The 13,004-nt window shown below is 36.1% G+C and overlaps 1 non-coding gene across 1 annotated transcript; it reads right to left on the bottom strand.

The window, feature by feature from the left end:
- Positions 1-5,363: 5,363 nt before the first annotated feature.
- Positions 5,364-5,468, bottom strand: LOC141721975 (small nucleolar RNA R71). Its single transcript, XR_012575015.1, has one exon. It is a non-coding gene; the product is annotated as a small nucleolar RNA R71 (small nucleolar RNA).
- Positions 5,469-13,004: the final 7,536 nt, after the last annotated feature.

The raw sequence follows: 13,004 nt of genomic DNA, 5'->3' as shown, positions 1-13,004 counted from the left end.
TACCGATCTTTACGGATTATTAATTACCAGTTAGTAATCCTATGACCAGGAACTATTTAAGTTTAGAGTTATCATCTTTTTAGGTCTCACTATTATGATCTCATCATAATCCATAAAAAGCTTTACTCTAAACTATGGTATATCTTATTTAAACACTTAAATAGATAAAGCCCGTAATAAAAACAAAACAAGTGTTTTATTAATATCAATAAAATCAAAACAGATTACATATAGAGTTATTCCTAAATCCTAATTCATGATTGGACTTAGGACATATTCCTTTTACCTCTTAATGGAAAGAGGTTGAAGCATTACTATGGGGATTTGGCAAACCGTGAGATGGTTAGTGCCGTTTTATTGTCCACTTGATCTCGGGATTCTAAGTCAAGCTAACAACATAAACCAAGCGCTTCTTGGGAGGCAACCCAAGTTTGTTGTACATTAGTAGATAGAGGAAGAAGAAAACAAGGAGAAAACCACAAAAAAATCAGAAAAAGAAAAAAATTTAATGCCAACTACAATAGCACGGCACGCCCGCGCTGGCTCAGTGGACCTTAAAAAAATCAGAAAAATCGAAAATCAAATACAAAATCAATTCACACCTGAATTTCTTGCTCCCACCTTCCATATTCCTTCTCCAATTCAGTTTTAAACAACCCATTACTCCCATTATTCCCTTAATCAAATCCAACTTCTATTCTAAACCTAATTCTCTTCCTATACACACACACACACACACACACACACACACACACACACACACACTTATATACAGATCTTTCCATCACTTTTTTAAGTCTCAAAACTCTAAACTTCTCCTATACACATCTCTTATTCTCTCTTATTCACTTGCAATGACACCCAAAAGACAACGAACCCAAGTTAGCAACATCACCACCACCGATTCTTCAAGTGTGGGGGGGTATGGGACCTAGGTTTTCAACTCCGGAGGCTGAGGCGGAGTATACGAGGCTGCTTTCGAAGCCCATAGCCAATGAGCGAAGTTTTCTGCCATCGGGGAGGGATGGTAAGTTGCTGGAGATAATTGTGGTGATGGGTTGGATTGCTTTTTATGAGGCACCAGATGCGGTGCCTATGAGTGTGGTTCGCAAGTTTTACGCGAATGCGAAGGCGGACAAGAATGGTTTTACTATGGTGAGGGTGTTGACTGTGGATTACAGTGCGGTGGCCATTCGTTGGGTGATAAATCAGCCCGAGAGACAGCTTGAGCAGGAGGATTGGAATGCGAAGACTGGAGAGGATTTTAACTTGGATTTGATTGTTGCTACATTGTGTGTTCCTGAGACTCTCTGGAAGTTCAAGAGGGGCACGAATGAGTATGCTACTTTCCTGGCTTCCTGCATGAACAAGTATGCCCGTGCATGGAATTTATTTATTTGTGCTAACATTATGCCTTCATCACATGTGCATGATGTTACGGTGGACTGGGCAAAGCTGTTATGGGGTATTCTCCAGGGTGATTATGTGGACTTGGGGTCTATGATTTATCAGGATATTTTGAGGTTTCTGCGAGGCAGCACTACGTGTTCTATTCCATATGCATCGATTGTGACTAAACTGTATGAGGCGGTTGGAGTTTATTGGCCCGCCCACGAGCAGCTGCAGCTTTCTAGTGCCCCTATTGAAAGTACGGCGATAGCAGTTATACAGGAGTGGTATGGTGGGAAGCCTGATCTGAAGGGGCTCGATTATTCATATGACCACTTTCCAGGTGGACGGCCAGCACCTCAAGAATATGCTGGTGGGATGACTCAGGCCAGCAGAGCAACATGGAGAGCTCAGTTGGGTGGGGCCAGTCCTTCACTGTCACAGCAGCATCAACAGAAAGTAGAGGGTAGTGCTGCTTTGGGTTCAGCACAATATAGGTGCTTGATGAGGATGATGGATGCGATGCATGACATTCATATTCAGAGCCGCATGAGTTGACATCCAGTGGCCAATATTTGGTAAGGATTCTGTGTACCCCCCTCCTGACACTCCTGACACGCCACCTCAGGAGAGTGATGACCCTGATTTCGAGTAGGTATGCCTGATTCCTTACTATTACCTTCATTGGGGACAGTGAATATTTTAAGTTTGGGGGTGATAGTTAAGGAACATATGTTTATGTGTGTCCCTATAGTTTGCATATTCATGATAGTTTAGTTCATATAGTTGTATATTATCATGTAGTTTTTTTTTATTTTGCATGATAGTTTGTTGCATATAGTTCATGCATTTGTATTATACCATGATCCCTTAAGTTTACTTTTCCGACTGATTTGTGATATTGATGCTAGTGTAGTGATGTCGTGTATAGTGATGTTAAGTCCTATCGAGTTGATTTTCATGCTAGAAGCAATAAAATTTCATTAAGTCTTATAGGTTGCTTGAGTGCTAGATCATCGTCATGGTTTGTTTGTTTGTCGAGGTTTAATCACTTGTTTATATTTAGAATTGAGGATATTATCTTAATGATAAAATAACAAGGATATTTAAAAATTGGAAAAAAGTGGATTTTATTTCTAGTTGTTGTGGCTAGGTGTCAAATGGCTAGTAGCCGGCTCATTTTATATGAGTAGTCTAGGTTTGAGCGAGATAGAGCGAAACACACTCGTTCAGAAATCATGTGAAAAAAGAAAAAAAATAGAAAAAAAGAAAAAAAAATTATATGTGTTATGCATAATTGATCACGAGTGGGCTCTTTAATACTCGAGTTATTCAGTTCTTAGGGGACTTTGTGACCTTAAGCTTTCATTGTCCGGGATCCACTAACCAAACGCTCGCTACATGGGTATTATTGCATAAGTCTTTTGTGGACCTCACTCATTGCATGATCAAATGAGCATATTGTGATTGTTTATGTGTTGTGAATAAAAGCATGAATCCATATAATAACTCCGATATAAAAATTGAAGTGTTATAAGTCATTTTGAGTTTAGTTTTTATTTTATCTATAACCTTGTGATTGCCTTGATGAGTAGCGAGTCATAATTATTGATCTAGTTGCGATAGTATATCTATTAAGCAAATGCACACACACACATTTCTGGCTTGTAAGTTGAATTGTGGGATTTGATTGATCTTTGTGTGAATAACTGCATTTGTTGAGATGTTGCTCATTGGTTGGTTTAGTTATTCTGAGGGGATCGTTGCATTCATATAGTTGCATTCATATAGTTGCATTCATGTATTTTTAATTCTTATTCTTTGAGTCTGTTTATGCTTAAGGACAAACATCGGTTCAAGTTTGGGGGTGTGTTAAGTGGCATTTATGTCCACTTAGAATGCTCTATAAGGACTTGGATTGATGTTTTGTACTCAAGTTATTTGTGTTTTTGATGTGTTTTTGTAGTGTTTTACATTTCAGGCATATATACGGGATCAAGGTGATTTAGCATTGCTTTGATGCTAAAATGATGTTAGGAAGGTGTTATGATGATTGCTCGTGGAAAGCCATCAAGAACCAGCAAATAAGAAAGCAATTTTTATTTTTCAAGAAGGACGGCGCGGCCGCGCTGTGCGCGCGGCCGCGCCGCGCCAGAGAAGCAGAATGTCAGCGCACCCGCGCTGGTGAAGCGCGTGGCCGCGCCAAGTCAGGATTCCAGATTCCTGTTTCAATTAGAAGACTATTTTTCTGAGCTTTTGGATTAATTGGGCTGCTATATAATGACAACTTAAAGACATTTTTAATAACGGGGCTTAAGGAGAAGACAGCGAGAAGACCTATGGTACAATTCAATGAAGACGAAGAAGATTTAGTTTATTCTTGTGATTCTTTGTTCTAAGTTGTAATCTTGGATGCTCGTTTCTTGTTTTTTTGAACCTATAATCTGGATTTCGTACTTTGTTTATTATTCATTTTATAAAGACATAGTTTATTATACCATGCTTTTATCGGAACCCACGGTGATGATGAGTTCGGTTATGGGCTAATCATTATCGTGGGGTTCTAGCGGATTTACTTATGGATTTCAGTAGTTAATATGGTTTTATACCTTAGTGTGTGGTGATTGTATGATGTCCTAGTATTGTTTGTGCTTATTCGTCTTATGAGCGTCACAAACTTATAAGATAGTGTGTTAATCTCTAATGAAGCGACAATGAATTTAGACGGTTAGAACTTGCCATGCTAGCATAGGTTCATGTATTTGATATGCATGATTCGTAGGTAATTTTAACCATCTTACTTTCCCTATGTAATCATGATAGATAACTTGCACATTAAACCGTTATGTTGTCAAATTCTATAGACATATAGGGTCTCAATATAATTGGTGTCTATTCAGCTTCTATCCCTTTTTGTGGATGACTGGTAGTAGGGTATTCGTACAATGAAAGTTGGCGTTTACTATTTTCATGTTATCTGATTAGTGTCATCACCATTGCATGCTAAAGTTAAGAACAAAAAAGCTATTCAATGAAGTACTAATGAAGTTAGAATCCCATGTCTGTGTTATATAAGAAAATCAACCTTTTACTCTCTTAGTTAATTGCATGTTAGTTAATAATCTTAGTTATAAACAAAACCAATTTGTTATTCGTCTTAGCATTGAATAATAACCATACCATTGTTGCATAAGTGCATTGATTGAAATTAACCTAAACCAGTCTCTGTGGGAATGAACTAGAATTAATTCTATATTACTTGCGATCACGTATACTTGCGTGAATATTAGCGCGTGTTTTCATCCTAACAAGTTTTTGGCGCCGCTGCCGGGGACTCGGTGTTAATTTTTAGTTTATGTGTTTGTCATCAGTGGTCATTAAAGTTCATTGACTTGGACATTGTTACTTACTTGTTTCCTTGTCGTGTTTCAGGTACTCTAGCACGCGTGTATACATACGCGTTCTCGGTCCCGCAAGAGAACACTGGATAAAGAGGAGGAAGTAGTTGAAGAAGTTCTTCTTGAAGAGAAGGTTAAAGAAGTTTTTGTTGAGGAGAAAGCTAAAGAAGAAGTTTTAGTCATAATGGGAGATCAAGTAGTGAATCCTAAGGCTTTGATGGACTATTCTAAGCCGAAGATCAATGATATTCAGTCTAGCATTATCAGGCTAGCCATCATGGCTAACACCTTTAAAATCAAGTCGAGCATGATTCAGATGACATAAAACTCAGTTCAGTTTGGGGGTTCTCTTATAGAAATTCCCAACATGTACATCAGGGATTTCATCGAGATCTGCGACACTTTCTAGTTCAATGGAGTTACTGAAGATGCTATTAAGTTGAGGCTTTTTCCATTCTCTCTAAGGGATAAGGCTAAGTGTTGGTTACATTCTCTACCACCAGGCCTTATTAATAATTGAGAGGATCTTGCTCAAAAGTTTCTCACTAAATTCTTCCCTATGGCGAAGGTAGCTTCAATCAGAAATGCTCTTACTCAATTTACGCAGCAAACATGAGAATCTTTGTGTGAGGCTTGGGATCGCTATAAAGAGATGCTTAGAAATTGTCCTTATCATTGGATGCCTGACTGGATGATCATTAACTGCTTTTACAATGGGTTGGGTGCTACTTCTAGACCCATGATGCAACATCAGGAGGAGCCTTATGGGCCAAAAACTACAATGAAGCTTATGAATTGATTGAACTGATGGCTGCTAATGAATACCAGAACCCAACTCAGAGAATGCCTCAAGGTAAAGTTGCAGGAATTCTGGAAGTGGACACAGCTACTGCTATAGCTGCTCAGCTTCAGGCTTTGACAATAAAGGTGGATTCTTTGGCTAATTTTGGAGTTAATCAGATCACTAGTGTTTGTGAGCTTTGTTCTGGTGCGCATGAGACGGAGCAGGGTGCTATTTCTAGTGAATCAGATCAGTTCGTGAGCAACTTTCATAGATCGCAACAACCAACTCCAGCCACTTATCATCCTAACAACAACAATCATCCTAACTTCAGCTGGAGCAACACTCAAAATGCGGTGCAACAGCCTTATCAGCCATATGCAGCAAAGCAATACAACCCTCCTGGTTTTCAACAACCGCAATATGCACCAAGATAACAACTCCAACTTCGGCGGTGTCCACAATCTAATGAAAAATCTAAATTGGAGGAGTTGAGGCTCATGTGCAAGAGCCAAGCGGTTTCTATCAAGACCTTGGAGAATGAAATTGGGCATACATCTTATTGAGTTAAAGTTGTCAAGACAAATCCTGATGGAGTAATTCCTGATGGATTAAATCCTGACAAGAAATCTTCTAATGCAAAAATACATAAGATGTCAAAAAGGACTTAACAACTTTGGGTTCTTAAAAATTCTAAATGATTTCCATATTTCTAATTATAGGGAAACAAAAAGAATGTGCTTGTCTTGGATAGTGGCTGTTTAGCACATATGAGTCGAACTAATCCCTGTTATCAGAATATATGGAAAAGGCTGGCCCAATGGTTTCCTATAGTGATAGAAATGTAGGAAAAACATTGGGATATGGAAATATAATTATTGGGAATGTCATCATCTCAAACATAGCTCTGGTAGGTGGACTGAAACATAATCTGTTGAGCATCAGTCAAATTAGTGACATAGGTTTCTATATTGTGTTCTATGACACTCACTATGAAGTAGTTCATAAGATCACAAAGAAGAATGTTTTCAAAGCCTATAGACATGGAAACATTTATAAAGCCAAACTTTATGCAAATATTGATGTACCTGAAACATTTTTGGTAACCAAAGCATCAGTAGATGAAAGTTGGAATTGGCACAAGAAGCTTTCTCACCTCAACTTCAATAATCTCAATGAAATGGTGAAAAGAGACTTGGTAAGAGGTGTACCTAACATGTACTACTCCCCTGATGGTTTGTGTGATGCATGTCAACAAGCTAAGCAAAAAAGAACCTCTTTCAAAAGTAAGTCAAAATCATCCATCAAAAAGCCATATCAAATGCTACATTTGGATCTCTTTGGCCCTGTGAATGTCATGTCAACTAACAACAAAAGGTATACTCTAGTTGTTGTAGATTTACTTGGGTGTTTTTCTTGCACAGTAAGGATGAAACAACCTAACTACTTTTAGATCATCTGAGACTGATTGAAAATAGTACAAAGTACAAAGTGCAAATTCTGAGGAGTGACAATGAGACTGAGTTCAAAATTAGAAAGATGGATGAAATATGCAGATACAAAGGAATCTCTAAAAAATTCTTAGCACCGAAAATGCCTCAATAAAATCGATTTATGGAAAGGAAAAACAGGACACTCAATGAAGCTGGTAGGACTATACTAGTGGAAGTACCAACATACTTTTGGTCTGAAGCTGTCAACACTGCCTGTTATACTCAAAATATGACTCTGATTAACATACATGAATTAAATCCTTATCAAATGATCAAGGAAAAGAAGCCAAGCTTAAAGCATCTTCACATCTTTGGATGTAAGTGTTTCGTCCTAAGAACAAATCCAGAAATGCTTGGAAAATTTGACAGAAAAGTGGATGAGGGGATTTTTGTTGGATATCCTTCATTAAAAGCTTACAAAGTTTTCAATCTGAGAACGAGGACAATTGTTGAATCAATTCATGTTTCCTTTGATGATAAGAAGGTCAGTGGAATTGACGAAGACACGCATGAAGAATTTGTTTTTGCAAATAAAAGACTTAATTTAGGAGATAATTCAAATCCTGATGACTTGTCCAATTCTGGTGACAAGTTAAATCCTGACACTGAGTCCGATCCTGATGAAGATTCTGATCCTGATTTAGTGTTACTTCATGAAGATCCATATGTTGAGGGGAAACAACATCCACACACAGATAGTGATCACTCTAGTGATTCAGATTCTGATGAAGTTGATGAATCAACAAATATAGGAACAAGTGGAAATTCTTCAAATTTAACAAATGATAGCTCATTAGGAGGTAATCATTCAACTGGAAATCAAGATCAGTCTGGTGAACAGTCTATAAATGGAAGCTCTTCTCAATCAAGAACAGACAACAATGATACATGGGGAGCTTCACATGGAAATAATAGCATAAGTGCAGGGGGAGCATCAGGAAATGAGACTGAACTTCCAAAGGCTGTAAAATGAACAAAAGATCATACACCTGATCTTATCATTGGAAATCCTGAGGCTGCAGTCCAAACTAGAAGAATAACTGAACATGAATGTCTCTATCATAACTTCCTTTCTAAAGAGGAGCCAAACTAAGTAGAAGATGCACTCAAAGATGCTGACTGGATTCAAGCAATGCAGGAAGAGTAGAATGAGTTTGAAATGAATGAAGTTTGGAAACTGGTTCCAAGGACAAAGAACAAATTAGTTGTTAGCACAAAATGGGTTTTAGGAACAAGACAGATTCGGATGGCACAATAATCAGGAACAAAGCTAGACCTGTTGCAAAGGGTTATTCACAACAAGAAGGCATTGATTATGATGAGACATTTGCTCCTGTGGCAAGATTCGAAGATATTCGGATTTTCTTTTCATATGATGCACACAAGAAGTTCAAAGTCTTTCAGATGGATGTCAAGAGTGCCTTTCTGAATGGAGAGTTAGAAGAAGAAGTATATATTGAGCCACCACCTGGCTTCATTAATCCCAAATTTCCTGATATGTACATACTTGAAAAAGCTTTATATGGACTCAAACAAGCACCAAGGGCCTGGTATAAAACACTTGCTAAATTTCTAATTAAAAGTGGCTTCAAAAGAGGTACTATTGACAAAACCTTGTTTTACATAAATAAAGGTAGTGATCTGCTTTTGGTGTAAATTTATGTTAATGATATTATCTTTGGGTCTACTAACAACAAGCTGTGCAAGAAATTTTCTGATCTTATGAAGTCAAGGTACCAAATGAGTATGATAGGAGAGTTGAGTTACTTTCTTGGGCTACAAGTTACACAAACTGATGAGGGAATTTTGATTAATTAGTCAAAGTATACAAAGAATCTATTGACTACGTTCGATATGCAAGAAAGTACAACTGCTGCAATTTCAATGGCCACTGCTACAAAGTTAGATCCAAACCAAGGTAAAGAAATTGATGTCACTTCTTACAGAGGTATGATTGGTTCATTATTTTATCTAACTGCTAGTAGACCAGATATTTATGTATGCAACTTGCTTGTGTGCAAGATTTCAGGCCAAACCCAGAGAACCTCATTAGATTGCTGTAAAGAGAATTCCGAGATACTGTTAGGCCCGTAATCAACTGTAGAGGGGGAGTGAATACAGTTTATGCAATCAATTCGACAAAGCTTCAACATAATCAAATAGTTTTTATATTAACTGATAAAAACTGTTTAGAAACGTACCCTCTCAAAAGGATGAACAAATATCCTTGAGAGCTTTTAGGTTATGCGAATGATATAACAATGTTCACAGTGCATCTAACATGAACCTAATCCGTGATTTATGATAATCACATATTTTTGCATAATTTCTTACCTATTTATTGCTTGCTTTCATATTTTAAATAAATTAATTTGTTGCATTCTCATCATTTTGTAGATATTTGGAAAAATGAGAAATGTGAAGAAAAAAGGAGAAAAGGGTAAAAATGGAAGAAATATAATGTCACCAAGCAACTTGAAGAAAAAGCCAAAGGAAACAGTTGGTAGAAATCAAGGGTCAAGATCAACACAACACACCTCCCACTTGGATGACCCAAGATTCACCCAACTCTACCCTAAACCCTACCTTTTAGCTATAAATACCCCCTTCCCCCTTGTATTCATCACCTTAGTTTTAGTTTTAGTTTACCCTAAATTTAGTAGTAGCCTCTCTTTTCAATTTCTAGATTAGTTTACTTTCCATTCTAGTAGATTCCAGTTATTGTAAACACTCTTTCAATTAATATATTTAAGCTCTTTTGTACAATTGCATCTTCTTCTCCATTATATGTTTAGAGTCTTTTCACATATATATTAATCTTGGGTTATGATATCTTTTAAAATCTCACAATTTATAAATTTGGAGATTTGAAGGGAGCCTTTAGAGTAAATTTTGATATTAAATCTAATTTTCAAGTTCTAATGCATATTGTGTTCAAAAGATGTGGTTTATTTTCCGGCGTCTCCTACTTTTCTGACGAAACCATTATTCCAGCTCAAACTTGTTTTGGGTTTGGGGTCTTGTTTCTTTTCCATTAGTCACTGTATATGCTGCTTGTTTCGCCACAAGACTCATTGACCTTTTAATATTAAATCTCAGTGCTTATAGTTTTGTAGTCATGTTACTAGCTCTTTTCTTGGTTCATTTTTATGATTAGTTACTACTTCATTTCCTTTCTTTTTTTCCTATCCCGTTTCATTAGATTACGGCTTGCTCCCGAGTTTTTTAATGGGAAGGAAGTAAGTGATTAGGAGGTAAAGTACTTTCATCCCATTTTTGGAGTGAAAGTTTTGGAGTGAAAGATTGTTAAATTTGCATTCAATAACACATGCTTTCGCTCCTTTTAAAAACTCGGGAGCACGATTACGGAGGGAAATGAAACAACTTTACTTACCCTCCACTTGCTTTACTTCCTTTTTAAAACTCGGGAGCAAGGCGTTAAATAAGTTTGGGAGTAGTTATCACTGCTATATTTTATGCTTGCTCCATGTTATTACCTGTTATTAGCTAGCCTTAATTTATTCGCCTGATTCTTAGTTTTTATTTTGGTTTTGTTTTTTTTTTATATTTTTTTTATATTTTTTCTCTCTCGCAATCAACCTCTTATTATAGTTCTTCACTTTTTCACTTTCTTGAATGATTTTGTTTTTTTGTAAGGCTTAGTTCTATGATTATTTTTTTATTTCTTTTTGTTTTTACTTGTTCTTTTAATTTAGAAAAATAATAATGGTTCATTTAATTTTCATTGTAGGTCCATTAGTGTCTTCTTTTACCATAATATTAATTTTGCATCAAGTTTGTTTGTTTTCTTTTATAACTCTTATCAGTTATTAACATAGTACTAGTATTAATTAGTGTTAATTAAACCTGTCATTAATGTTAGCTTGGTACTTAAGTAGTAATAATTAAAGTTAATTAAAATGTCAATTTGTAGATGTTATTACGTAGTTGAGTGTTGTAGTTGAGTTTTGATTTTAATTTGCTGGCCCATGTTTCCTCTTCTGGCCCATTTTTAGTATTTATTTTCTCTTAGTTTAGTTCAAGTTATAGCCCAATGCATTTAGTCCATCCCTAGCCCATTTCAAATACTTGGCCCAACTTCCTTCTAGTTTTAGTTTAATTTATTCAGCCCATTTTCCATATTTCCTATTGCTGGCCCAATGAATGCTTTCTTTCTTTGTTCTTCTTAGTATTCATTTAAATAACAAAACATGTACTAGTTTCTAGTTTCTGTTAGCAGCAGTCAGAAACAGTAGTTAACAAATATTTATTATTTTTTTTCTTTGAACTAGTAGGTTTTATTTTTCTTTTTCTTGTTTCAATTTTAGTGTTTTAATTAAGTAATTATGTAGGTTTCTTTTAAAGTAATAATTAAACCTTCTTTCAAAATTCAATTCGTCTAGTTCACCTAAATTAAAAATTAAGTTTGAGCGAAAAATTACATAGTCTCTGCGGAACGAATCTCAAAATATTAAAACGAAAATTGTGCGCTTGCAATTTCAAATGTATATTTTTGGCACATCAAGTTTTTGGCGCCGCTGCCGGGGACTATAATTATTTTTCGCGCCTAATTTTTAATTTTTTGAATTAGTTTTACTTGCTCTCTTTGTTTTTTTTAGAAAATTGAAGATTTGGAAAGCTCGTTGGAAATTTGAAAATTGCCGAGGCTCGAAGGAATTTTTCGAAGCTTGCTTGGGTAACCCGTATCTCTCTCTTTTCGTATTTTTCACTAGTTAAAAAAAATCACATAAAAAATTTTGAAAATTTTAAAAAATATAAAAAAATTAGTTAGTTAAATACATAATTGTTGCATCATGCATTTGTTCACCTAGGAGCACATCATCTTAGATTTTATTTTCTTGTTTCTAATTTTTCGTACCTTATAAATTGTGGTGATTGCTGGAGGAACCAATGTACGTTAAATTTCTTCTTTTCTTTAGTTAGGACACGTAGTTTAGAGCATCCGTAATTGTTTATCGCTTTTATATCTCGTTGTGTATTGCATCATTTAAATAAACTTTAAGGGCAAAACCACACCACAAGATAAGGGGAGGGATTTCATCACTCTTTTCTTGGCCCACAACCATTAAGTCCATCATTTTGCATACCATAGCCTTTTTAATAAAATTAAGTAGACATTAGCCCCTAGGACTTCACGCTCAACTAGGAAGAAAACCTGAAACGATCAAATCTCTAAGTATTCATTCTTTGGTGTCTAGCTAGCGAAAGCTTACCTGACCATTTAGATTGGTGACTAGGCTGGTGTTTAGCCTCTTGGAAATGCTTGCACCTACCTAGCCGATCAGAAAGAATACTTTTAGTTTTGTGAATTTTAGTAATATCTTTTTCTTAGAAGCAAGTCTAGAGTTTTTTAGGGAACCATAGATTTAGAATTTTTCTTTCGATTTTCACCCTTTCTTTTACGTGTTTTAAATTCTTGCACTTATTTGCTACTTGATTCCAATCCTGTTTATGCGTACTATGTGGATTAAAGATAATTCATCTAGGTTAGTGAGACCAATTGAGCGTACTTCCTCATCAGAATCCGAACCCGTAGAAATTCTTGAACCCGTAGTAAACATGGCAGTTTCTCTTAAGGATCGTTGTTACCCTGCCCGTTCGGCCCAACCTTCTTGTATTACTCTTCCATCGGTTAATGATAATAATTTTGAAATTAAAGGTCATCATATTAGCATGTTACCTAAATTTACCGGGAGTGAAGGTGAGGATCCATATGTTTTTATTCATGAATTTGAGGAGGTTTGTGCCTTACAAAAACTCCAGCAATTGACCGAGGATTCCATTAGGCTTAGACTAATCAATTTCGCTCTTAAAGAAAATGCTAAAAAATGGTTATATAGCCTACCGATTAATTCTATTTCAACTTGGGAGGGATTCGTAGTCATTTTTCTAAAAAAATATTTTCCAAACCATAAGACTACG

The sequence above is a fragment of the Apium graveolens genome, chromosome 4 (genome assembly GCF_009905375.1).
Source record: "Apium graveolens cultivar Ventura chromosome 4, ASM990537v1, whole genome shotgun sequence".
NCBI lineage: Eukaryota > Viridiplantae > Streptophyta > Magnoliopsida > Apiales > Apiaceae > Apium > Apium graveolens.
Note: the sequence above shows the minus strand (reverse complement) of the source record. Positions and strands in the feature narration are given on the sequence as shown.